This window comes from Oncorhynchus mykiss, chromosome 29, assembly GCF_057628025.1.
Source record: "Oncorhynchus mykiss isolate SJ-2025 chromosome 29, ASM5762802v1, whole genome shotgun sequence".
Lineage (NCBI taxonomy): Eukaryota > Metazoa > Chordata > Actinopteri > Salmoniformes > Salmonidae > Oncorhynchus > Oncorhynchus mykiss.
In genome coordinates, this window is record NC_143050.1 from 31,806,234 (window position 1) to 31,833,188 (window position 26,955).

Sequence of the window (26,955 nt, forward strand, 5' to 3'; positions counted from 1 at the left end):
TATTTTGGGAACCACTCCTTCTGGGCTCCTGAGGGCTAGTAAAAATACTACCAGTTTACAAATGGTGCTAATGAGGAGCCGTGGGTTGAGGAGTGTCTCCTAAAGGCTTATGAATACAGCAATTGATCAATGGTGGAGAAAATCAGTGAGCACTGAAAGACATGTATTGCTGTGTTTTGATTGGGTTGTAACCTGCAGTGCTTGAGCTTATTCCAAGACCAGCTGGGAACTTGAGGCCAATTAGACAAACAGGAAGTGCATTTGCCCAGCAGGCACTTCAGGCATGCAAATCAATTAGCGTACTGTTCATGTCATAATGTACATACCATTGCTACAATAACGTAATGTAGAAGGTGTGGAAAGACCGGGGAAACGGAGGTTAGGTTGAAAATACTGTATCCCTGAAAACCAGAAACATCCGCTTTCTGCCAACGGCGCTAATGGTGGTGCTACAGTAGCCTACCTGGCGGCTGTAATTTCAACGCTGAAGGACCGAGACAATGTATATGCCCGAATCAATCAACACCTGCAAAAGGTTAGCACTAGACCTTAATTAACCAGCCACTATCTACTACTCAGCCAAAGACAGAAACCTTTTCCCCCACCCGTATCTACTGAATGCCTGTCAGCCCCTCTAGGTTGAATGAGCCCCTTCTGCACCCCTAGAACAGTACCAGACATATATCATCAGGAGAGTCAGTGCAAGATATGGTCACACTGTCTTGCCCTCTGAAATGGAGCTGAAGGAACATAACCCTATCATGTGTCACAGTCAGCATTCCAGCTTTCCACACACACACACACACACACAGTGCCTTCACAAAGTATTCACACCCCTGTACTCTTCCCACATTTTGTTGTCTTACAAAGTGGGATTCAAATTGATTTAGTTGTCCTTTTTTTGACAACGATACACAAAATACTAAACTGGGAGAAAAATAATTCAAACGTTTGTAAAAATAAAAAAGAACTGTGAAAAATTAGACACACTCATATATCTTGATTAAATGAGTATTCAACCCTCTGAGTCAATGCAAGTTGAATCGACTTTGGCAACGATTACAGCTGTGAGTGTTTCTGGGTAAGTCTCTAAGTGCTTTGCACACATGTATTGTACAATGTTTGCACATTATTCTTATCATTGCTAGACAGCCATTTCAAGTCTTGCCATAGATTTTCAAGACGATTTAAGTCAACATTTTAACTAGGCCACTCAGGAACATTCAATGTCATCTTGGGAAGCCAGTGTATATTTGACCTTGTGTTTTAGGATATTGTCCTGCTGAAAGGTGAATTTGTCTCCCAGTGTCTGGTGGAAAGCAGACAGAACCAGGTTTTCCTCTAGGATTTTGCCTGTACTGTGCTTTATTCTGATTATTTGTATCATAAAAAACTCCATCTGAAAGTGCAAAAAAAAAAGATTTAAAAAAAAAAAGTTTAACAAAATAATAATTGGGATTTCCCCATTTCCGACATGGGGAATCTATATTTAGGAACAGAACACAACAATTGTTTTAGGTTCTGTCACAATAAATTATATTGAACTCGAGTACTCTAATGAACAAAAAAAATACTATTTTCAGAACACAAGGCCAAAATATTTGTAGAAAATAAAATATGTGCGCATTTATCTAAGCCTTTATGCAAACAGCGACCAACAACGCCTAATTTATCATAACCCTGCCAAACCTACTCCTGCTCCCTCTATCCAGGGCTCAACGTCTCAACATCGCCAGTCCACTAACCACCAGCCCTGGCAACAATCATTGTGCACACCTGCTTACCAAGATTTGGCATGGGTTCCCAGATCCTAAAAAAGTTCATCAGCTGCACCATCGAGAGTATCCTGACCGGTTGCATCCCAGCCTGATATGGTAACTGCCCTGCATCTGACCGTAAGGCGCTACAGAGAGTAGTGCGTAATGCCCAGTACATCACTGGGGCCAAGCTTCCTGCCATCCAGGACCTATATAATAGGCAGTGTCAGAGGAAAGCCCCAAAAATTGTCAGAGACTCGAGTCACCCAACTCATAAACTGTTCTCTCTGCTACCGCATGGCAAGCGGTACCGGGGTGCCCAGTCTAGGACCAAAAAGTTCCTTAACAGCTTCTACCCCAAAGCCGTAAGACTGCTGATATAACGGTTTTCTTTCGGTGAAATAGAGTCGGACCAAAATGCAGCGTTGTGATGATTCATGTTTAATAAAGACGTCACACGATCAATACAAAACAAGAAACGTATCAAGAAAACCTAACAGCCTATACTGGTGCACAAACAAACACAGAGACAGGAACAATCACCCACAAACACACAGTGAAACCCAGGCTACCTAAATATGGTTCCCAATCAGAGACAATGACTAACAGAGGTTGAACAGGCTAGTAATACATTACAGAATACTACCTCACAATATGGAAGCAGCAGAGGATAAAACCATTTCCAGACAGTCAAGGAACAGAGTAATCTACTCCCCCAACACCACAACTAGCTTGCACAACTGAGTACTGCCATGGAGGAAGTCCTTTGCTTTCTTCACCGCCTCGACGCACCCAGCGAGGCTTTCCATACACTTATCAGAGGGACTCCTAACACGGGTCGTCACAGTGAGCCAGCCCCAGCCTACCCAGCCGTCCACCCAGGTCAGTGATGCCCGACGGTCCCTTCCGGAGAAGTATGTCAGTACACCATTGAAATGCCATGGTTTCTTACTCCGGTGTTCCCACTATTTCGCCTATCAAACAGGAGCCCCCACCACCAAGAGGTCCGATATTGCCACGGTCATTTCCCTGCTGACTGGGCGGGCATTGGAGTGGGCTACGGCTGTCTGGGAGGGGGAGAGGAGGAGCAGTGTCACAATTAGAGATTCATGGCTCTGTTCAGGGTGGTCTTCAACCTTTCTCCAGAGGGCAGAGAGGGAGTTGAGCGACTTCTCCAGCTCCAGCAGGGTGTTCAGTCCGCTGTGGAGTATGCCCTCACCTTTTGGACCGTTTCAGCCTCCAGCGGCCAGAATGAGCCAGCGCTCTGCACTCTATCCCGGAGAAGACTGCGCAAATATATCCAGACGGAGAAGGCGTGTCGGCATGACAACCTATCCTTGGACGCACTCATTGCTATGGCTGTCTGTCTGGATAACCTTCTTCACCTCACCACTTGCCTCCCTCCTTTGGCTGTCCTGTTGCAGAGCCTGAACACATGGAGGTAGGGGCCACACCTCTCAGCGGCGTCGCCAGAGACATCCGGGGGTCTGTTCCTATTGCGGGCCAAAAGGGGCTTCAGCGGTGTCCGGTGTGTCACAACCTGTGGTCCACTAGGGCAGAGGGTCGGCTCCGTGATCTTCCGTCTCCCAGGGTAGGCGTGAGAATTCCATTATCATCGTTTTCTGCCAAACCCTTTCTGGTTCCCACTTCACTGGCTGGCTGTCCCTCAGGTGTTGTCTCTACAGCTCTAGTGGACTCCGGTGCCGCAGGGAATTTCATCGACCAGGCTCTCATCTCCTCCCTGAACATAACTTCCTGCCCACTCTAGTCTTCCGGTTCAAGCTCTGGATACGTGACCATTGGGATCTGGCACAATTACGCACATCACAGCAGCACTCACCCTCACTGTGGGACCCATGCACAATGAAAAGCCTTCCCTTCTACATCACCACCGCACCCATACACAAAGTCATCCTCGGCCTCCCGTGGCTCCAACGTCATAACCCCACCATCTCCTGGTCAAGGATGAGAATCACCAACTGGGCACCAGGATTCCGAAGGGCTACTTTTCTGTACCCTGTGGTTACACTTCGGTGGAGGGTCCTGTGAGTGCCCTCCAGCCCATCAATTTGTCCTCCCGTATCGTTATCCTCGTATTTTGGGACGTAGATGTGGACATCTGCCAGGTTCTGGAGAGGGAACCCACTCCTGCCCTCCAGAATGCATCTATGTCCCCACGGGGGTAAGATATCGGCTGTTGACCTAGGCACACACATCCCTCGCCGCTGGACACCCAGGTATCACCCGCACCATCCAATCCCTCTCCGGCAAGTACTGGTGGCGCACCTTGGCGCAGGACATTGCCCAATATGTCAACTCTTGTTCTGTATGTGCCCATTCCAAATCTCCCCGCCACGCTACAGCAGGGAACTACTTCCCCTTCCCGTGACTCAGTGGCCTTGGTCACATCTGTCCATAGACTTCAAAACTGATCTTACCCTTTGATGGTTTTACCACTATGGTTGTTGACAGATTTTCTAAATACTGCCGTTGTATCCCTCTCTCTGGTCTACCTACCACTCTCATGGTCACTGAGGCACTATTCCAGCAGGAATATTTCACGTTGCGGGTATTGAGAGCCTTTATGGAGAAGCTGGAGGCCACGGTCAGTCTCACATCCGGGTACTGGCCTCAGATCAACGGGCAGGTGGAGAGGATCACCCAGGAGCTGGGGAGCTTCCTAAGGAGGCACTGCCAGGACCGACCGGGGGTTCCTTCCCAGAACTACTTTCGGCACTCCTCCAACGTGCTGATTCCCTTCCAGTGTGTCCAACTTATGGACTCCAAGCCAGACCGAGGCCCCTACAGTGGACGAGTGGTTCCAGTTTGTGGGGCCCTTCAAGGTCCTCCGGAGGGTCAACGAGGTAATTTATTGTCTACAACTCCCCTCCAACTAGGGGACAGCAGTATTACCAAATATGGAGCTGTACAACGTGACCGGTCGGGAGTAGGCTACAGTACTAAGAGCAAAATAATCCGGTCAGTCTCACTCCGGGTACCGACCTCAGTCCAACAGGCAGGTGGAGAGGATCACCCAGGAGCTGGGGAGTAATTTAATTTATCTACAACTCCCCTCCAACTAGGGGACAGCAGTATTACCAAATATGGCGCTGTACAACGTGACCGGTCGGGAGTAAGCTACAGTACTAAGAGCAAAATAATCCTAACATTTCCATACCCTAATTGTAGTCTAATCAATACCCAAACGGAGATTCAGTGAAAATAAAAATCTCATTGATTTATCAAGACCAGTCCTCGTGCTTGTCTCAGAGCAACGAGAAACGGTGCTGAAATAGTTGACACACTACTGCTTCAAATCCTATTGCTTCTATCTTCAATATGCTTTAAATGCCACAATGTCACAAATAATTGAACACACACAATTCTTAAAACTCTGAGAAGGGTAATAGGAGGTGATCTGCACTGCATATTAAACTGACATTCTTATTGCTATATTCCACACATTACTGTGTGTGTTTCGATTCTCTCTCTCTCTCTCTCTCTCTTTACTCCTAAGGTGCTGATCGGTTGCACCCTCTATAACCACTGTTAATATTATTTGACCCAGCTTGTCATCATGTACTCAATTTCCAGCGAGACTATTCAAGCCATCGACTCAATGATGACGTGAGGCTTATTTGATCGAATAGAAGTATCAACGTTTAGGCTGTTACAAATTTACTGATACTGTATAAGTGGATGCACATGGCACTGCGGCAACTTTGAGAAAAACAACTTAATAACTGTTGTTCACACACGTATCTTCCCTCTCATTGGCAAGAATCGTCCCACCTGATCTCGCCTCCTCCCGCCTGCCTTCAATCTTTGAGGACATGTACTTCCATTGTTAGAGCGGTCACTTGACTATTGTGTCAATATAATAAATTATCTTTGTTTACACTTTGTCCTGGGGAGATATATCCAGACCCTTGCATGGGAGAGAGAGATTCTCACACTCTGGGGCATTCCTCTCAGACACTTCATGTCTTTGCTGAACACACAAACACACACACCACACCACATGCTTTGGAGGCCATCGGGGGGGATAGGGTATGGCCGCTTCTGGAGGGCTGCAGCAAGAACCTTGTTGTTCAAGCTAAAGCTCAACACAAAGTCATTAATGGGGGACAGAGTCATAAAGAGTCATGTGATAAGCTTAGCCAGGTGTGATCCAGCTGCATCCAATCAGTACCTTGTTTACAGCTGGGGGACAGGGGAAAGTGACCTTCTCCTCCAATGATGTTTATTCATAAAAAATGAATTCATTATTGGGCTGGCCTAGGGCACAATGAAAACCAGCTGACCATTTTATATTAAGGATTAAGATTCTCAGTTGTAGTTGAAACACTGGGAGCTGAAAAACATTCTCACACACTTATTAAACCACTAAGGATTTAAACCCCTGGGGCCTCATTTATAAACTGTGCGTACTTACAAAATATACCCCAAAATGTGTGTGGACCAGTTTTCACACAAACGTTGGCATTTATAAAAAGTAAACTTCATGTGAGAAACTTTAGTGCACATCTGCTAGTGGTTGAAATATTGTATTGCAAGCTGGCAAGTATTTTGTGCAAATGGGGGGGGGGGGGGTGTGATGAAAAGCTTATTCATTAAAATAAAAGAAAAAAACAGGAAAACATATTAACAAGAATGCAAACATTTGCCATTAGTGAGAAAAGCGCAAATCTGTGTTTCATTTTTAGAATCTAAAATAATAAGACATTGTAATCTTTTACCGTAATTAGACATAGGAATATTTTTCCAATTTATTTTATTATCCTAATCATTGCAGAATATATTCCTCACCTTCTCTGGCGGTGATGGGTTAATATTCCCGAAGAAGCCATACAAAAAATGACCATGCATTTTTTGGAGTAGCCAGCACTGCAAGGTTTCAGAATTCACAGGCAGTCCACCATATTTAGGTTGGGAGAAAAGCTGATGAAAAACATTGTTGAATTCAAATATTCTCCTGACAGGTCCACGACAATTTGCCATTGTTTCCTCTTTCAGGAACTGACACACTTCTTTTCCAGATAGAGCATAAATCACTGTTAAAGATTAAAACATCCCATCAATACAGTAAATAGACTGGTAGGGCATGACAGTATGGGTAGGCAACAGTATTGCTGTGCAATAGGAGTGCGACATCTTTGCCTATTTAATCTCAGAGCCTATACCAAGGCAGGACATATAAACCCAATAACCTATTGATAAATAAAATATTGGACAACAATTTGTCTTTTGCTTGACGTGGCCTAATGCCAATAGTTCCAATTTATACAGCAAATAAAGGTATATCTAGACAGTTGAACAACTGAATGCATTCAACTAAAATAAGCCAAGCAGTCAAATAGGGAAATGGTTCCAATTGTTTTTCCCAAACTTTTCCCATATGGGATTTTAGAAACATTTAAAATAAGGGCTGTTTCAGTGAAGGCTCACCCTGGCGTGACGTTTTAATAACCGTGTATATCTCTCTCTAGGACAAGGTGACCTTTATAAATATATTTGTCTGTATTTACCCATTAAAAATGAAATGCAGATTAGCTGCTAACGTGGCTATCATAAAGAACTACAAATACCATGGTGATTTGGACAAGACTGCTGAATCGAGGAAAAGGAAAGAATCTCTGGATTAACTATCTAATGTTAGCTACATGTAGTAATGAAAAATTGCCAACATTCCTTTAAATTGATAGAATTATGAACGGTCTTGTGCAAGTTTTAAATTGACACAATACCTGTTTAGCAATGGTTTCAGCTACAGTTGATATGCAGGAGCTTGTAGGGATTTGCATGATGTCCACTTTAATGCCAATTAGTATTTTTGAACAATAAATAGAGCCGAATATATTCATGAAAGTAATCTTGTCCGAGAGAGATTTACATGGTCAAAACATCACGCCAGGGTAAGCCTAACAGGAAACATACTTATGTATGGCGTGTGCCAAATCTCAACATTTTTGTACAGACTTTTCAGAAATGTCGCACGCAGAAATGTAGTGGGAAATGTACACAATGGTTATATATGAGGCACCTGATGCTGTTCGTTAAGCCCCCACTGGTGGTATTTAAGAAATAAAATGTTCTGTTACCATTTTGTGCCCTAGAGGGAAAAAAACAGAACATTTCCATGTGCTTACTTCCAGCAGCATAATCAAAGGATCAAACCATTACTGTGAGGATAAGGGGGGTGGCTGCCAGTCACGCCTGTTCTATTTCCCGCTAATGAAAGTGAAACACATGTTGTTCCATGGGAGACGAGTCTGCATCAGCAAATGTGGTAAGAGAAGGGGGGAAAAGTGGTGGTATTGAAGTGTTATTGCATGTAGGAAGAGAGAGAGAGAAAGATATGTAAAGTATGAGATACGAGGGAAGAGCGGTATGGAGAAGAGCCAGGAAGACAGCAGACAACAGCTGTATAACATCATCATTAAGTGGCTCAATCAACATACAGTACTGTATCTCTCCACCTCCTCTGAGAGTAACCTGTCTTCTAACCTGTCTTCTGCCCCTTCCATAAATCTGCCAGTGTCTATCCAGATAATGAAAAGGCACCCACAAAAGAAAATTCAAGGAACCTATAGATAAATGTCATTTGCGTGGATGATCATGAGCAAGTCATCCCCTGTGAGAACGATGAGCATGGACTGACTTGGCTTTGCTGTACCGCAGCCTGCCTGCAGCCAACCAAAGGTTGTACCGTGTCCATTACAATGTAGCAAAAAGCATATCAGCTATCTTTCAATAGTTATCCATATTATTGGAAAAGCAGTAGTTCTGTGAGGACAGCCACATCCCCAGTCTGTTCTCTGACTATCTGCCTAAGGCATCATTTTTGTTAAAGCACATGTACATGTGGATCTCTGTATGCTGCATTACTGTAAAAGACTATACATTCCTAAATTTGCCACGCGTTGTGCGGCGCAGGAAAGAGTGGCAGGTGTTGATGGGTCTCGATGAGTCTTTCCCAAAGTCCATATGACATGGTTTGTTTGACCAGTTTGAGGGATGACTTTCTGTATATTACCATTGACAGCCCCACATGTACTGTCCAAAGCAGACCTGGCCGACCCACTCTCTCTCTAATGGGCTATTCCTGCTTTCTAAGGCATCAGAGAGCCGTCAGTCGTCCTCTACTCCTCTCCTCTGGCAGCGACTCTCACATTCACACAGGATTGATAGGCTGTGATAGCAGAGAGGCAGAGACAGATACTCCTTAACAGACTAAACAGCTCAACATGAGATCACAAGATACTCCCAGGCTGGGGGTAGGGGAGAGAAGGATAGGAGGAGAGAGGGTGTGGGCCACAGGCTCTGAACGGCAGGTTGGGACACTAAGCAGGGGGTGATGGGGCCCATCTTGAGTTCATGTGCTGCACAATGAGAACAGACAGCTGACCCTGGCCATGATGTCCTAAGCTAAGAAACAACACCTCCACTCCGCTGATCCTCAACACTGGGGCCCCACAAGGGTGCGTGCTTAGCCCCCTCCTGTACTCCCTGTTCACCCACGACTGCGTGGCCACGCACGCCTCCAACTCAAATCATCAAGTTTGCAGATGCCACAACAGTAGTATGCTTGATTACCAACAATGACAAGACAGCCGACATGGAGGAGGTGAGGGCTCTGGGAGTGTGTAACCTCTTACTCAACATCAACAAAACAAATGAGATGATTGTGGACTTCAGGAAACAGCAAAGGGACCACCCCCCTCTCTACATCGATGGGACCACAGTGGAGAAGGTGGAAAGCTTCAAGTTCCTCAGCATACATATCACTGACAAATGGAAAGGCTCCACCCACACAGACAGTGTGGTGAAGAAGACGTAACAGCGCCTCTACAACCTCAGGAGGCTGAGGAAATTTGGCTTGGACCTAAGACCCTCACAAACTTTTACAGATGCACAATTGAGAGCATTCTGTCAGGCTGTATCACTGGCAGATATGGCAACTGCACCGCCCGCAACCGCAGGGCTCTCCAGAGGGTAGTGCAGTCTGCCCAACGCATCACCGGGGGCAAACTGCCTGCCCTCCAGGAGACCTACAGCACCCGATATAACAGGAAGGCCAAAAAGATCAAGGAAAACAACCACCCGAGCCACTGCCTGTTCACACCGCTATCATCCAGAAGGCGAAGTCAGTACAGGTGCATCAAAGCTGGGACCGAGCGACTGAAAAACAGCTTCTATCTCAAGGCCATCAGACTGTTAAATAGCCATCACTAGGACATTAGATGCTGTTGCCCTATATACATAGACTTTAATCACTGGCCACTTTAATAAATGGAACACTAGTCACTTTAATAATGTTTACATATCTTGCATTACTCATCTCATATGAATATACTGTATTTTATACTATTCTACGTTATCTTAGTCTATGCCGCTCTGACATTGCTCATCCAAATATTTATATATTCTTAATTACATTCCTTTACTTAGATTTGTGTGTATTGGGTATATGTTGTGAAATTGTTAGATATTACTTGTTAGATATTACTGCACTTTTGGAGCTAGAAACACCAGCATTTCGCTATACCCACAATAACATTTTCTAAACACGTGTATGTGACCAAGAAAATTTGATTTTGATTTGAATGTGTTTAAGTATTTTATTATTTTGAAGTACAGCCATTGAGCAAGACACAAGCTATTGAGAAATATGCATAAGTACATGTATCAAACATGCACAAACACACACACACACAAAAGCTAAAAGCCCGCCAGCCACCTGATTTGCCTCAGGAACTTGACATCATTTTAATAGTCTTGACATAAGTAGCTTTGATATACATTTTACTTCAGCAAGTTACTTCAGCAAAAGCCTCAGTAGCCAATAAAGGAAACATTTAAAAACATGTTCAACGTTTAAAACCCCCAAAATTCAGTCTCATTCTAGAAGTGTGATGCTATGCAGTGTAAACATGAACTCAGACCTTCTGGAATGGGTTGTTTTTGTATGTGTGGTTCTGGCACAGACAGGAGAGGAAGGCAGTAAAGAGGAGGCCAAGAGAAAAGCCTTACAAACCATTGCGGAACAAAGTCAGAAATCCCAACTCATCGCCCCCTCTTTCCCTCTCTGCTCTGGCATCACCTCTCCAATCTTCAGGTTCAGACATCATTGAAGTGTGTAAAGAGATTATCTCTAGACTTTGAGCTTGGCTAGCCAGTCTCCTACAGTAGATCCTATAGCTCAGCTCTCTCAGGAGCCCTACATGGAGACTTGGAGACTGGCGTCCGTCCAAAAGTATAGCATATTCACATCCAGTCTCCAGTGTGATAATGACTATCAGACTTGGCAGGGGCCCAGTCTACCAGTCAGGCAGTCAGCCAGCCAGCCAATCAGATATACAGACCTATTGCAGAGCCATTTCCTGGTTGATAAAATTCGAATAGTTTGCCTAATTCCAGTTTATGTGACAAAACAACAATTCATTGTGTAAGGAATCAAGGTACCATCTAAACTACTGTCAAATATATTTTCCATAACAACATTTTTTGTATTTTCAGTTGTTTGAAGCTGGTGTACAAAACCAAAAGTAAAAGATGCTAAAACTAAACTTAAGAATGGGCAGCATAGCAATAGCGCACATAGAACATATCTACTGCTTCTTAGACTTGCTTTCAATGAGAATGACAAATATATAACTCACATTTCTATGTGAATCTGTTCAGTCGCCCAAAAAGTTACATATTGTAGCTTTAATATTATAATTATTTTACAATACTGATGACAGATCAGCTCCTAGAGAGATATTACCACCTACGGCTGCAAATATTGAGGGGGCTTATTCCAATGCTTACCCAATAAAAATGCACTAAATCACCGATTTGGCACATCATTGCGCACATTAGGCTACACATCATGAAATATGTTGAGACAAATTTCCGACAGTAGCAAAATAGAACTGAATTGATTGAACATGAAATGTATTTCAATATGAAATAGGCCTAAAGCTGTTTACATTTTAACGCAGTCATCTCGGTTTTCATTTGAAGCATATTTTTACACATCGCTTGTTTGTATCAAACATTGTCAACTTTGTTCTGAAATTATCGCGTCCAGAGAGCGACGGATAAACCATGTGATTCTATGTTTATCTTCTGTGTATAAAGTGACACGGGAGGGCAAAAAAGCATCTAAAGACATACTTAGCTACAAATGGTCTAAGGCAGGTGTTAGATAGCGAGCATTTTCAAGTGCAACTTTAATAACGATGGTTTTGGGAAACAGCTTGGAGGTTGAACAATGCTCCTACAAAAGGTTCTAACGATGAACTTAAGATGCTTTTGGGATACCGGCCCTGGTTGGTATACAGATTCATTCAAAAGACACAAAACACTGTCGATCATATTGGAACCACCTGTTGGTTTGTCTGTTCACTGGGATAATTAAGGATACAGTAGGTGTTGAAACTATGAGGTTGATTAAAAAGTAGTTTGACCCAAAAAGGAGAAGACAGAACTTTCCTCTTAAATTCAAAGCCTCCAGGAGCATCAGTATCTCTCCTTATTCCTTCCCTCCCGTCCTTTGAAGGTGCAGCAGCTGTCAGTCAAAGGCAGGTTCAGACCTGGCGCGCAGGCGAATCCTGGGTCACTGCCTTGGGACACAAAGCCTGAATGTTCTCCTCTGACCTGGCCTCTCAACTCTGGCTACGCCACATTGGCTTTATGAGCTGGTCACTGATGCCCTTCCACTGCTTCAGCCAGCCAGGGACGTTTCTACTGTATATCTCCCTCCATATGGTACGCACCATAACCCTGTGGGATATGCAGAATGCACCGCTCATAACCAATTGTGCTCGTAAATATCCTGCATAATAGTCCATAGAGCGGCCTAAGAACGAAAAGGAAACAGTCCTGGTGCTTCATTTCTCTCTTTTGGGAATTTAGGGATGGTTGAGGACTGTATCACATCAATTATTATAGATGGTGACAATGGGAATGAGAGGAGAGTGTGTCAGAGGTCAGAGTGCAGGTGTGAAGGGACCAGTGTGAGAAAGCTCTTGTTTTTTACCCTGATTCAGCCATGGTCACATACAGTAAGTAACACAAGCAAAACCTGGCACAAGGCCAGCAATCTGCGATGTTTGGTTCCCAAACTGTGTGGCGCAGTTTGTGTCATGAAAAGTGCAGTGGGGAGAGCTGTTCCCCAATGCTGGAAGGGGTGCCTGAGTGAAAAAGTTTGGGAACCCCTGTCCACTTTCAGTACTGGGGCTATTCTCCACGGAGCCAATGGTTAGCAGTGGACGCTATTGCCATTAGCCCTAAACCATAAGCAAACCCACGTCATCCCCTTCCCCACCCTGCATCCCCTGGTATGGACCACCTCCAGACCCCCTAATCAGGGGAAGCCGTGCCGGCCTTCCGTGCCGGCCTTCCCTGGGATCACGTTACTGTAATAGGCCGGGATGGGCCAGTGGATATCACAATTACTCTTGTCCAATTACTGGGCCCTGTCTGGGGAGGACGTAGGCCTAATAGGAACATAATTAAAGGCTTCCTCCGGCCTCAATGGAAAAGCAGTAGACTCACCGGCAGAGTTAAATGTACAGAGCAGGAGAGACGACCATTCTCTATTCTCTTCTCCAGATCACCCACTTCCTCATCCACAAAGCTGTGGATGTTGAGCTGGCCTGAATGGTATGGCAGGAACATTTAGGTTTCACCTGCAGACTTTAAAGTATGTACAGCCCAAGCAAGAAACAAACAAATATACAGTATAAGCAATAATGTTTTAAAGTCAAAAGATATCGTAAAGACAAATGTGACCCACCACCTGGATTCGGTCCTAAAGTATGTAGCAACATTTGAAATGGTGTTTTTTACATTGGATAAAAGTAGAGAATCAGAGCTAGAAAATGTTATGTCATACACTGCAGTTGAGGAACAATGAGAAAGTTATTCTGCTTTGAAAGTTGATAAACTTGTAATCCCACTTTTGAGAAAATGGCCTGTGAATGTTTTGGTGCACCTACTGGAGAGCTCTTCTTTGTCTACATCCATTCAGCATTATCCACACCCTCTTAAGCCTTAGCACCACCCATCTCTTTAAGGATTCACAGTGTAGTAAACAACCGAAGACTTCAAGACTAAAAGTTGTGAAAGTAGAAGCAAAAAATAGTAGTAAAAATAAACGTTATCTAGTCCTTGGCCTATATCTTAATCTACCTTTGGTGCAGGTCATGTTGTTCTTCACATTACCGTCTCTGGTAAACACAAACTATATCAAATAAATTCTGCATTCAAAACAATTGGGAACTTGAAAAAAAAAACTCAAGACTGGGAAAAAAAATTATTTGAAGGGTCATCCAATTCAGAATTCCAATTCGGGAACTCGGACCTCTTTCTAGAGCTCCTACACAGATCATACACGTAACATTAGCTAGTGAGCCAGCCAGACAACGTTAGCTAGCTAGCTAACAGTATGCTTTAACTTGCAATGAAAACAACTTTCTGACTAAATTGAAACGTATATCTGAAAATGTAGCTAGACTCTTACATGGATGAATGCTTCTCCCTCTGTCATGGATGCCATGGTTGCCCTTAGTTGAATATGTAATCCAGAGACAGGTGTTTTATAGAACAGCCTTCTTTCTGTGTTCTCTTTTTGGACTTTTTGCAATCATCTCTCTGCTTCCACCAGGCATTCCTCTGATTTCAAAACTCGGCCCACTTCTTCCGTGACAACAACACTGTTTCTTCCCCCACCATTGTCATCAGAAGATTCTACAATGTCTGGTTCAATGAAAATATTTTAACCTAAACCAGGGATTTTCTCAGCATAGCACAATCATCCTCCAGAAAGTAGTCCATCACAACGTTTTCCCTCTGAGCTTTGTCGATAACATTATTAACTTCAGGGCAGCAATGTTGAGAGCAGTAGCAAAACGTCTTCATGATATCTTTCAAAAAAAGCCGCAGTAGACAGGATTAATCACACATACTTAGCAGCTCATGTTATAGACAGAAGCATGCTAGATGGCAGACCAATCCGAACTCATCTCTCGGCACGTCCAACCCATCCATTATCTCAGCCAATCATGGCTAGCAGGAAGGTTCCTGTATTTTTCTGTGGCTAAACCAACTGGGCTTTGTTATTTAATAATTGTATTCCTATTTACAGATGGCACACCAGTTAGTTATAAAGGTGCATGAAAGTTCACATGTTCCATAAGTCATTTCTGTATTTTGAAAATAATTTGTAACCTGTGTCAGGAAACTAAGCGTATGTCGCGGGTCACTACTTCACACGAGAGCCATTTGAACGTAATCTTTTTTTATTAATTTTTTTATCAAAAGGCCTTCTTTTAGCAGAAATGCCTTCTGGATCATGTGGACTTTCATGTGCCTCAATAACAAACTTGCATGCCATCTGTAAATACGAATACAATTGTTAAATTACGAGCCTAGTTGGTTTAGCCACAGAAAAAGTCAGCAAACTTCCCGCTAGCCATGATTGGCTGAGATAATGAGTGGGCTGGACATGCCCGAGAGATAAGTTTGGATTGGTCTGCCATGTAGCAGGCTTCTGTCTATTTGTGCTGGTTAGTCATTAGTCAGTGTAGGTAATCATGTCTAACACAGCTTTAAAATATATATATTGCTTAGCAGAACTGCACAAGTGTTGCTCTCCACTTTCTGGAGGACTGAGTTTTGAAATCAGCGTAATTAGAGTATGATAGCTAAGGAGATGGAGAAAACACCTGTCTCCGGCTTACATCTAGAGATCAACCGATTAGGATTTTTCAACGCCGATACCGATACCGATTATTGGAGGACCAAAAAAAGACGATACCGATTAATCGGCCAATTTTTAAAATCTATTTGTAATCATGACAATTACAACAATACTGAATGAACTCTTATTTTAACGTAACATAATACATAAATAAAAATGTATTTAGCCTCAAATAAATAATGAAACAAGTTCAACTTGGTTTAAATAATGCAAAAACAAAGTGTTGGAGAAGAAAGTAAAAGTGCAATTATGTGCCATGTAAAAAAGTTAACGTTTAAGTTCCTTGCTCAGAAAATGAGAACATATGAAAGCTGGTGGTTCCTTTTAACATGAGACTTCAATATTCCAAGGTAAGAGGTTTTAGGTTGTAGTTGATATAGTATTTATAGGACTATCTCTCTATACCATTTGTATTTCATATATCTTTAACTATTGGATGTTCTTATAGGCACTTTAGAATTGCCAGTGTAACAGTATAGCTTCCGTCCCTCTCCTCGCTCCTACCTGGGCTCAAACCAGGAACACATCGACAACAGCCACCCTCGAAGCATCGTTACCCATCGTTGACGTCACCGAATTGAAACGCAATTAGCGCGCACCCCGCTAACTAGCTAGCCATTTTACATCGGTTACACCAGCCTAATCTCAGGAGTTGATAGGCTTGAAGTCATAAACAGCGCAATGCTTGAAGCACAGGGAAGAGCTGCTGGCAAAACGCACAAAAGAGCTGTTTGAATGAATGCTTACGAGCCTGCTGCTGCCTACCACCGCTCAGTCAGACTGCTCTATCAAATATCAAATCATAGACTTAATTGTAACATAATAACACACAGAAATAGAGCCTTTAGTCATTAATATGGTCGAATCCGGAAACTATCATTTCGAAAACAAAAAGTTTATTATTTCAGTGAAATACGTAACCGTTCTGAATTTTATCTAACAGTGGTATCCCTAAGTCTAAATATACCTGTTACATTGTACAACCTTCAATATTATGTAATAATTCTGGAAAATTCTGGAAAATTAGTTCGCAACAAGCCAGGCTGCCCAAACTGTTGCATATACCCTAACTCTAAGAGAAGTGACACAATTTCACCTGGTTAATATTGCCTGCTAACCTAGATTTATTTTAGCTAAATATGCAGGTTTAAAAATATATACTTCTGTGTATTGATTTTAAGAAAGGCATTGGTGTTTATGGTTAGGTACAGTCGTGCAACGATTGCGCAAATGCGCTTTTGTTAAATCATCCCCCTGCATTGCATCGATTATATGCAACGCAGGACACAGTAGATAAACTAGTAATATCATCAACCATGTGTAGTTAACTAGTGATTATGATTGATTGATTGATTGTTTGTTTTTTATAAGATAAGTTTAATGCTAGCTAGCAACTTACCTTGGCTTCTTACTGCATTCGCGTAACAGGCAGGCTCTTCGTGGAGTGCAATGTAATCAGGTGGTTAGAGCATTAGACTAATTATCTGTAAGGTTGCAAGATTGAATCCCCCTTCTGCCCCTGAACAAGGCAGTTAACCCACCGTTCCTAGGCCGTCTTTGAAAATAAGAATGTGTTCTTAACTGACTTGCCTAGTTAAATAAAGGAGTAAAAAAAATAACATTTAAAAAACGGCCAAATCGGTGTCCAAAAAAATGATTTCCGATTATTATGAAAACTTGAAATCGGCCCTAATTAACCGGCCATTCCGAATAAAATCGGTCGACCTCTACTTCAAACTAAGTGGAACCATAGCATCCGTGACAGGGAGAAGCATCTAACCATGATGTAAGATAGTAAGATAGTCTAGCTAGCTACATTTTCAAATATTACACATTTCTAATTTTGACAAAGTAATTTTCATTTCAAGTTAAAGTGTACTGTTAGCTAGCTAGCTAAGATTAGCTGGCTGGCTTGCTAGCTAACGTTACGTGTATGATCTTATTATTTGTATCTCAGAGCCATTTACTTGGTTCATTGAAAAGCTAGCTACATGTCTTAACAAAAGACTCCACTATACAAGTATCCATTTTGGGTGCGTTCGTAAATTCAGTCTGGCTATTTACTCCGATTTCAGAGCACTCTCGACTGAGTGTGCCAGAGCGCAGAATAACTTATGAACTTACGAACGCTCAACACCCGTTGAATATGGCCAGTATCAGTAAACGTCGGCAAAAAAGTGTGATTCAATTGTTGCCAGCAGCACAATTACAGTCACCAATGCTCTGGGTAACATGAAAACAGCCTAACCAGCTCTGCATGGGTGAGTAATGTTCAGTGAGCTGTTCTCTCATTTGTGTCTGGAAGTAGCTAGCTAGTTAGCTGGGTGTTTGACTGCTGTTGATAGGACAGAACACTCAGATCAACCCTTAAAGAGATAGGTGGGGCTAAAGCTTAAGAGTGTGTGAACGATGCTGAATGGGTATAGTCAAAGCAGAATTACTTTCCCATTGTTCCTCGACTGTAGTGTATGATATAACATTTTCTAGCTCTGAGTCTCTACTTTTATCCAATGTAAAAAACACAATAAAAAATGTTGCTACATAAGACCGATTTGAGCCGGTCGATCAAATGCCTCTCCTGTGAAGTAGTGACATGCAAAATATGCCTAGCTTCTTGAAACGGGTCACAAATTACATTAATTGGTCAAGGGTGAATAAGGTAAAAGAGGGGAATGTCCTTTTAGAGATAACACATTTCACACACTTATTTGACATCTGTGTTTGCATGAAGAAGCCTTGTTGCATTCAGTGAGTACCCAGGCTGGGATTTGAATGGACTGAATGGATATCACAGCAGTCTTACAAACCTCCCCTACAGACCCTGCAGACTCATAAGGAACCAGGCCCACAGGCCATCCCATGGCTTGGCAGATCAAGACAGATCCGGCCCCCCCCCTCGATCCAACATTTCCTCATCTGGAAAAGCAGGAAGTGTGCCGGCTCTGGAGGGGTGAACTAACCCTGCCACTGGGGGCATGTTCACAGGAGTGATGTTAAGCAGGGCACTGCTGTAGGGAGGGGTTGGGGCGCAGACTGGCATGTCAGTTTGTTTGCAGTTGCTTACTGTATGCACCTCTGAATTTAATACTAAAGCAAATAGCAATGAATGGACTTGGGTTGACATTCTGCAATGTGCCATGCCCATTCCCCCCAAGCCATTCCCCCCAGGCCCTGCATTTGTTTCCCATTTAATGGCCAATTAAGCTTTAATCCCAGCATTGGTTGTGGTTCCCTTGTGCATTCAGAGAGCCCAGGTTTATCCAGAGGATCTAATCACAGTTAGGAGGCTTAAGGGGGGCATACAAACTTCCTGCACTGTTTTCCTTACATGTAATTGTGGGTTTAATAACATGTGAGGTAAAATAACTTGGATTCAATAAGTACAGCCTCTGTGCACAGATGTGCAAGCCCCTGTACAGTGCTTACTGCACACTGCAGCGCAGAATGAACTACATCTGCAGGTTTCCACATTAACCCTGACGGCTTAATTTATACCCTATAGACTAAAGGCAATTGTTTGCAACTGTGTGATCTAACATTACCATTACTATAGTTGATCATAAGGAATGTCTACCAGGCCTTATAGGTCAGATAATGCATGTCTGGTTATTTGATCGCTTGTATTTTATTACTTTAAAGGGAAACCCTCAGATCTCTAATTAACAGGTGTGCCTTGTTAAATGTTAATTTGTGGAATTTCTTTCCTTTTTAATGCGTTTGAGCCAATAAGTTGTGTTGTGACAAGGTAGGGTTGGTATACAGATGATAGCCCTATTTGGTAAAAGACCAAGTCCATATTATGGCAAGACCAGCTCAAATAAGCAAAGAGAAATGACAGTCTATCATTACTTTAAGACATGAAGGTTAGTCAATCTGGAAAATTTCAAGAACTTTGAAAGTTTCTTCAAGTGTAGTTGCAAAAACCATCAAGCGCTATGATGAAACTGGCTCTCAAAAAGACCGCCACATGAAAGGAAGACCCAGAGTTACCTCTGCTGCAGAGGATAAATTCATTAGCTGCCAGCCTCAGAAATAATTTATTCACAGAATACAAGTAACAGACACATCTCAACATCAACTGTTCAGAGGAGACTCCATGAATATGGCCTTCACACTCAAATTGCTGCAAAGAAACCACTAGCAAAGGACAGCAATAAGGAGAGACTTGCTTGGGCCAAGAAACACGAGCAATGTGATTTTTGGTTCCAACCGCCGTGTCTTTGTGTGAAGCATTGTAGGTAAACGGATGATCTCTGCATGTGTGGTTCCCACCGTGAAGCTTGGAAGAGGAGGTGTGATCGTGTTTTGCTGGTGACACAGTCTGTGATTTATTTAGAATTCAAGGCACACTTAACCAGCATGGCTACCAATGCATTCTGCAATGATACGCCAGCCCATCTGGTTTGCGCTTAGTGGGACTATCATTTGTTTTTCAACAGGACAATCACCCAACACACCTCCAAGCTGTGTAAGGGCTATTTGACCAAGAAGGAGACTGATGGAGCGCTGCATCAGATGACCTGGCCTCCACAATCACTGGACCTCAACCCAATTGAGATGTTTTGGGATTGGACCGCAGAGTGAAGGAAAAGCAGCCAACAATTGCTCAGCATATGTGGGAACTCCTTCAAGACTGTTGGAAAAGCATTCCAGGTGAGACTGGTTGAGATAATGCCAAGAGTGTGTGTGCAAAGCTGTCATCAAGGCAAAGGGTGGCTACTTTTAAGAACCTAAAATATATTTTGATTTGTTTAACACTTTTTTGGTTACTACATGATTCCATATGTGTTATTTCATCGTTTTGATGTCTTCACTATTATTATTCTACAATATATAAAATAGTAAAAATAAAGAAAAACCCTTGAATGAGTAGGTGTGTCCTAACTTTTGACTGGTACTGTATATTATACACACTGTCCTGAGGTGACACAGTGGAACATTTGATCTGTGTCATTCTGTACCAAGCCACCTCAATCATGACAGACTGGCAGAACCACAGCAATCAGAGCAGGTTTGGCACCTCATTTAGAACTAAAGGAGTTCCAGGAAGAGGTGACTCACTTCCTGATGCGACGTTTCAGCAAATACTTATGGGGCATTTAATCAAGCTCTACAGGTCAATTGCCCCTGGGCAAATTATTCAGATTGAGGGTGTCAACAACCTACAAATACAAAGGTATTAGTTTCCATTTGACTAGGTCATGATCAGCCCTGAGCAAAAACACATTGACACCTAGTTGATGTATTCAATGGACAGTGTTTATATGTCCTGCACTAGTACTGGATTATCTCATGGTCTATACAGCTCAAGTCATGATTGCAGCCACAGGTACCAGCAGAAGTCTTTGAATTTCCAACGATTGATTTGCCCTCCTCCCCTTCTGTACTCTCCCTGAAATATCATTTGTTACACTATCCTTCAACCTTCATTTGTCAACTGCACCATCTGCTATAACCATCCACAGCTGAGTGCCTTTTCCCCCCCAGCGATTAGAATGAGCCAACGACTAAGGCCAATTGTTAAAGGCTAATACTGTACATTTATAAACTGCAAACTGAGGTTTGGCAAAATCAAAAAAGATTTGGATTTGGATTAAGGAGGAAAAGAAGGAAAACGTCTTAAAGGCAGAGCCAAGGGGGAAGAAGTGAAGTATTTTCCCAAAAGAGAGAAAGGGGAAATTCTCTCAGCCATGGACGAGATCCCAGGTTATAAAAGCTAAAATACCTGTGCTGTGTTTCACCCCTTGACTTGAAGCAGGACACAATGAGGAGTGTTTAACGATGGCAGAGACTCTGGAAGCCGTGACACAGACACCTTCCCCAGCCTCACTCTTAACCTCAAAGGCCCTTTGGAAATATAAACTTACTATCCAATAATGAGACACTTCAGAGTGCAGTGCCCAATTGGCTGTTGCGTGAGGTTAACTATCAGGCCGACTCTGACTGAAAAGTGGGCTCTGAACAACAAACTCAAATTTTACAGAAATATATGTGTAAATCTGAAATCTGAAGAAAAAAAATCTATAGAAAATAATAAGTCTGTGTGCAAATATGAGCCAACAATGTTTGCTCAACATCCCAAGTTATGAACAAACTGTTTTTATCGCAGCTCTTAGGGGTCTTCAAAGTATGACTGAACTCGCTCCACAGTATGATGACAAAGTTCAAAATTCACTACAAGTCTTTCACACACACACTGAGTTGAACTCTCCTTAAAAAAAATATAAATATATATATATTTAAGAGTGACAGAGAGTAATCTAACCCCCCTGGCCTTCTACAAGTCTGAATGGTGTGTTTTTAAACAACCAAGGTTTGGTGGAAAATGACTGAGCCTATAGACTTGCCAAAGCTTTCAGCGGAACGTTCCTCAGGACAATAAAAAGGGTTTCCTTTTGACAATCTTCCTTTTGGGAGAAAGAAAGTCTGAAAACACACCAGTCAACACTTGTCTAGGTCTGTGTCTGAACTCAACCCTTTGGATATTCATCTGAGGACAACAAGGGAAGTGGATAGAGAGGGGAAAGTGGCTTCAGGTCAAATTCCCTGCTATTTTGGTGCAGGAATTAATATAGTTAATTACAAGGTTATGAGGGTCTATAGTTGGCAGGCAGAGCTGTACAGCTTAACAATGTAGACGTGGTGTCATCGTGTTGTCAACTACTCATCTCTATTTAGCTCAAAGATTCAACATCAGAGCAGGAGAGAAAGTTAATTATGCAGGCAACCTGCCTGCAGCTCAAATACTACACTGACTGCACTTGGGTGGCCAGTCAACTTTGTGCTTTGTTCCAGTTTTGAAAATACATTTTTGACGATCAAATAAATGGTACCAATTTCTCAATGTGAAGCAGGATAATGACAAAAACATACAACAAAGGAATGGTCTGCACGGTTTAAGGAAATTAATCTGGAATCTTTTCTTTGGAAATATATATTTTTTTCCTCACACAGTTCCAATCATAATTCTTGATTCCCAATCATCGTCCCTTTGGTAGTTCAAAGTTTGACTGAACCTGAAGGTGTTGAACTTGAGACTCAAAGGAAGCAAATGAGAAGCTGTGATGGCAGCAGTAGAACATGAGCTTATTCTGTTGTGGAGGAGGGGAGGTGAAGGTAGCATAGTCAGGATTTCAAGACGGGCATTCCATGTTATCCATCAGATCCCTGTCCCATCCTGCAATGTGTCTTCCCATTAGCAAGGTGAGCCCAAGGTCATCCAGGATAATGTTAACCTAGAAAGGCTTTTTCAATAATATTCCTAGTTAGTGAATGTGCATTTAATGTGCATTAGCTGAAGTATAAGTACACAAATATATCACAATCCTATTAGCAAGAATGCACACAACTGTTAGAAACCTTTGCGAATCCTAATACCCAAATTTTCCAGGAAAAAGTACTGGAACTTGAAATGCACTTGGAAAGTGCAAAGAAAATCAAAAGGCATGTTTTTTTTATAGGTGTGAGCATGTTACCGTGCTGCAGTCTGCAAAGCACCCTCCACCCATGGGACAGAGTACATCTATCTTAACCCCATATTCTCCAGCCGCAGACCAGATGAGAGGGGATAGAGGCTACATCCCATTTGGAGATCTCCCCAGATCCTCAAACAGTTCTACAGCTGCACCATCGACAGCATCCTGACCGGTTGCATCACTGCCTGGTATGGTAACTGCTCGGCATCTGACCGTAAGGCGCTACAGAAGGTAGTGTGTACGGCCCAGAACATCACTGGGGCCAAGCTTCCCGCCATCCAGGACCTATAAACCAGGCGGTGTCAGAGGAAAGCCCCAAAAACTGCTGAACAATTAATCAAATGGCCACCGGACTATTTACATTGACACCCCCTCCCCAATTTGTTTTTTACACTGCTGCTACTTGCTGTTTAGTATCTATGCATAGTCGCATAGTCACTTCACCCCTACCTACATGTACAAATTACCTCGACTACCTGTACCCCCGTACATTGACTCAATACCGGTACTCCCTGTATGAAGCCTCATTATTGTTATTTTATTGTGTTACTTTTTATTATTTTTCACTTTAGTTTATTTGGTAAATTGTTTCTTAACTTTCTTGAACTGCACTGTTGGTTAAGGGCTTGTAAGTACGCATTTCACAGTAAGGTCTACACATGTGACAAATACATTTTGATTTGAGTCCAAAGGCACCTGTCTAAAAGCTATAAAGTCCACTAAACAACTCAAATATCAAATATGGGGAGAAATGAATGTGCAAACAGATGGTGTAAAACCAATGCTGGTGCGTGTGTCTAACATACCAGTTAAAAAAACAAGGCTGGAAAGGGTGGGAGGGCTGTAACTTGGTGTTTAACATCAGATGGAAAAGCCAGATAGGGAGCAGTGGAACTGCCCTGGGAGTTGGTCTCCATGGTAATGATCGTGTTGGAACCTAGGAGAAACACATCTAAATTGGAATGGGAGAGGGGGGCAGAGACGGCTGTGTGTTGGACTGCACAAAGACCACCAGAAGTCAGTATTCAAGAATCTAACTTTATACAGCTTTCAAGGAAAACCGAACGCTTTCAAAGAAAGAAATACATCTCTATTGCCTAAGCAAATAATTATGGGGCTTTAATTTAATCAGGGAGTGTTAGATCTCGGTTTCACCAGTAAAATGTGAATTTAGTTTAACTGAGGGCCTCTTTATGGTTTATTGATTTATTTTCACAGCTTGTTAACTGTGAAATGCATACCTGAAGACTATCAAAACAGATTGCAGATTTCGTCACTGGATTACAAAACTTAATAATATCACTTGGTTTCTCCTGACACATTTACTAGAGTCAGTCTGTTCTGACAGACTACTATGTATTCATTTCTAGTTTCAACATGTGTGTTTCTGAATAGGACAGTCTACAAGGGAAACCCATGAGTGCCCTCTGGAAATGATGCCATGACGTTGCATCTTGCTACAGTATCATTGTCTCAGACACAGGCTGCTGCTCCAGTCAACATTACACTCACCTGCTGTGCTCTACTGTACTGTACTGTACTGTAAAAGCTGTTCGTCATAAGAACCGAGGAGATTAACAAAAGCACGTAACCGATTTTAAGTGTCTTTCACCTCTCCCACTTCACTGTTCTGGATGTTGACATTTCAGGGCACTCTGTTTTTTTACCCACTCAAGACCATTTGAGTGCCACTAGGCACATTTCGTGGGTCACTACTTCACACGAGAGCCATTTGAACATATAAACTCAGCAAAAAAAGAAACGTCCCTTTTTCAGGACCCTGTCTTTCAAAAATATTTGTGTACCACGTGTAACAACACCTGCACAGGATAGTTACATCCGAACATCACACCTGCGGGACAGGTACAGGATGGCAACAACAACTGTCCGAGTTACACCAGGAAGGCACAATCCCTCCATCAGTGCTCAGACTATCCGCAATAGGCTGAGAGACGCTGGAATGAAGGCTTGTAGGCCTGTTGTAGGCAGGTGCTCACCAGACATCACCGGCAACAACGTTGCCTATGGGCACAAACCCACCGTCGCTGGACCAGACAGGACTGACAAAATGTGCTCTTCACTGACGAGTCGCAGTTTTGTCTCACCAGGGGTGATGATCGGAATTGCGTTTATCGTCGAAGGAATGAGCATTACACCGAGGCCTGTACTCTGTGGAGTGGGATCAATTTGGAGGCGAAGGGTCCGTCATGGTCTGGGGCGGTATGTCACAGCATCATCGGACTGAGCTGGTTGTCATTTCCGGCAATCTCAATGCTGTGCATTACAGGGAAGACATCCTCCTCCCTCATATGGTACCCTTCCTGCAGGCTCATCCTGACATGACCCTCCAGCATGACAATGCCACCAGCCATACTGCTCGTTCTGTGTGTGATGTCCTACAAGACAGGAATGTCAGTGTTCTGCCATGGCCAGTGAAGAGCCCAGATCTCAATCCCATTGAGCACGTCTGGGACCTGTTGGATCGGCGGGTGAGGGCTAGGGCCATTCCCCCCAGAAATGTCTGGGAACTTGCAGGGGCCTTGGTAGAAGAGTGGGGTAACATCTGACAGCAAGAACTGGCTAATCCGGTGCAGTCCATGAGGTGGAGATGCACTGCAGTATTTAATGCAGCTGGTGGCCACACCAGATACTGACGGTTACTTTTGATTTTGACCCCCCCTTTGTTCAGGGACACATTATTCCATTTATGTTTGTCGCATGTCTGTGGAACTTGTTCAGTTTATGTCTCAGTTGTTGAATCTTGTTATGTCCATACAAATATTTACACACAAGTTTGCTGAAAATAAACGCAGTTGAGAGGACGTTTCTTTTTTTGCTGAATTTATATATTTATTTTTGATCAAAATATGTTTTTTGGGGGCCTCCCGGGTGGCGCAGTGGTTAAGGGCGCTGTACTGCAGCGCCAGCTGTGCCATCAGAGTCCCTGGGTTTGCGCCCAGGCTCTGTCGTAACCGGCCGCGACCGGGAGGTCCGTGGGGCGACGCACAATTGGCCCTAGCGTCGCCCGGGTTAGGGAGGGCTTGGTCGGTAGGGGTGTCCTTGTCTCATCGCGCACCAGCGACTCCTGTGGTGGGCTGGGCGCAGTGTGCGCTAACCAAGGTGGCCAGGTGCACGGTGTTTCTTCCGGCGCATTGGTGCGGCTGGCTTCCGGGTTGGATGCGTGCTGTGTTAAGAAGCAGTGCGGCTTGGTTGGGTTGTGTATCGGAGGACGCATGACTTTCAACCTTCATCTCTCCCGAGCCCGTACGGGAGTTGTAGCGCTGAGAAAAATGTGTAATGAAATTGTTGCCAGCAGAGCAGTTTTCATGTTATCCAAAGGTAAACAAATCATCAGCCAGAGCGTCAAGTGTGCGCTCTGAACGCTCCGAGAAAACGAGATGGGTGGGGTGAAAGCTTAAGAGGGTGTGAACGATGCTGAATGGGTAAGACCAAGAAGAGCTCTTCACTAGATACCAAAACATTCAAAGGTCATTATCTCAAAAGTGTACAAATGTATCAACTTTCAAAGCAGAATTACTTTCCCATTGTTCCTCAAAAATGCAGTGTATGATATACCATTTTGTAGCTCTGAGTCTCTACTTTTATCCAATGTAAAACATAAAAAAAGCGTTCAAATTTTGCTACATAGGACCAAATCCAGGTGCTGAGTCAATTAATTGAATTTAATCTCTCCTGAAATCCCAGTGACCGGGTAGATGCTCGTCTGCCCACATAACAGCTGACAATGTCTGGCTAAGGTCATCGTTATCAAGTAGGGCACCATGTAAGGGGTAACACAACCCCAAAGTTGCACTGACAAGGCCGTTTAAGTGCTTGTAAAACATATTGTAAAGATTTTTACAGGGCTTGGCCTATGCCGGCCATCGGCTGTCACGATGCTGACCCCAGAAGCATGTTCATTTCAGCATGTTGCTCTTCAGGGAACTAGTGAAACTATGACCCCTTGTAGGCA

General features: G+C 43.2%; 1 protein-coding gene across 2 annotated transcripts in view; it reads right to left on the reverse strand.

Annotated features, from left to right (window-relative positions):
- si:ch211-196i2.1 (uncharacterized) overlaps window positions 1-26,955 on the reverse strand; it is a 135,845-nt gene that overhangs the window by 100,201 nt on the left and 8,689 nt on the right. The window lies entirely within an intron of this gene.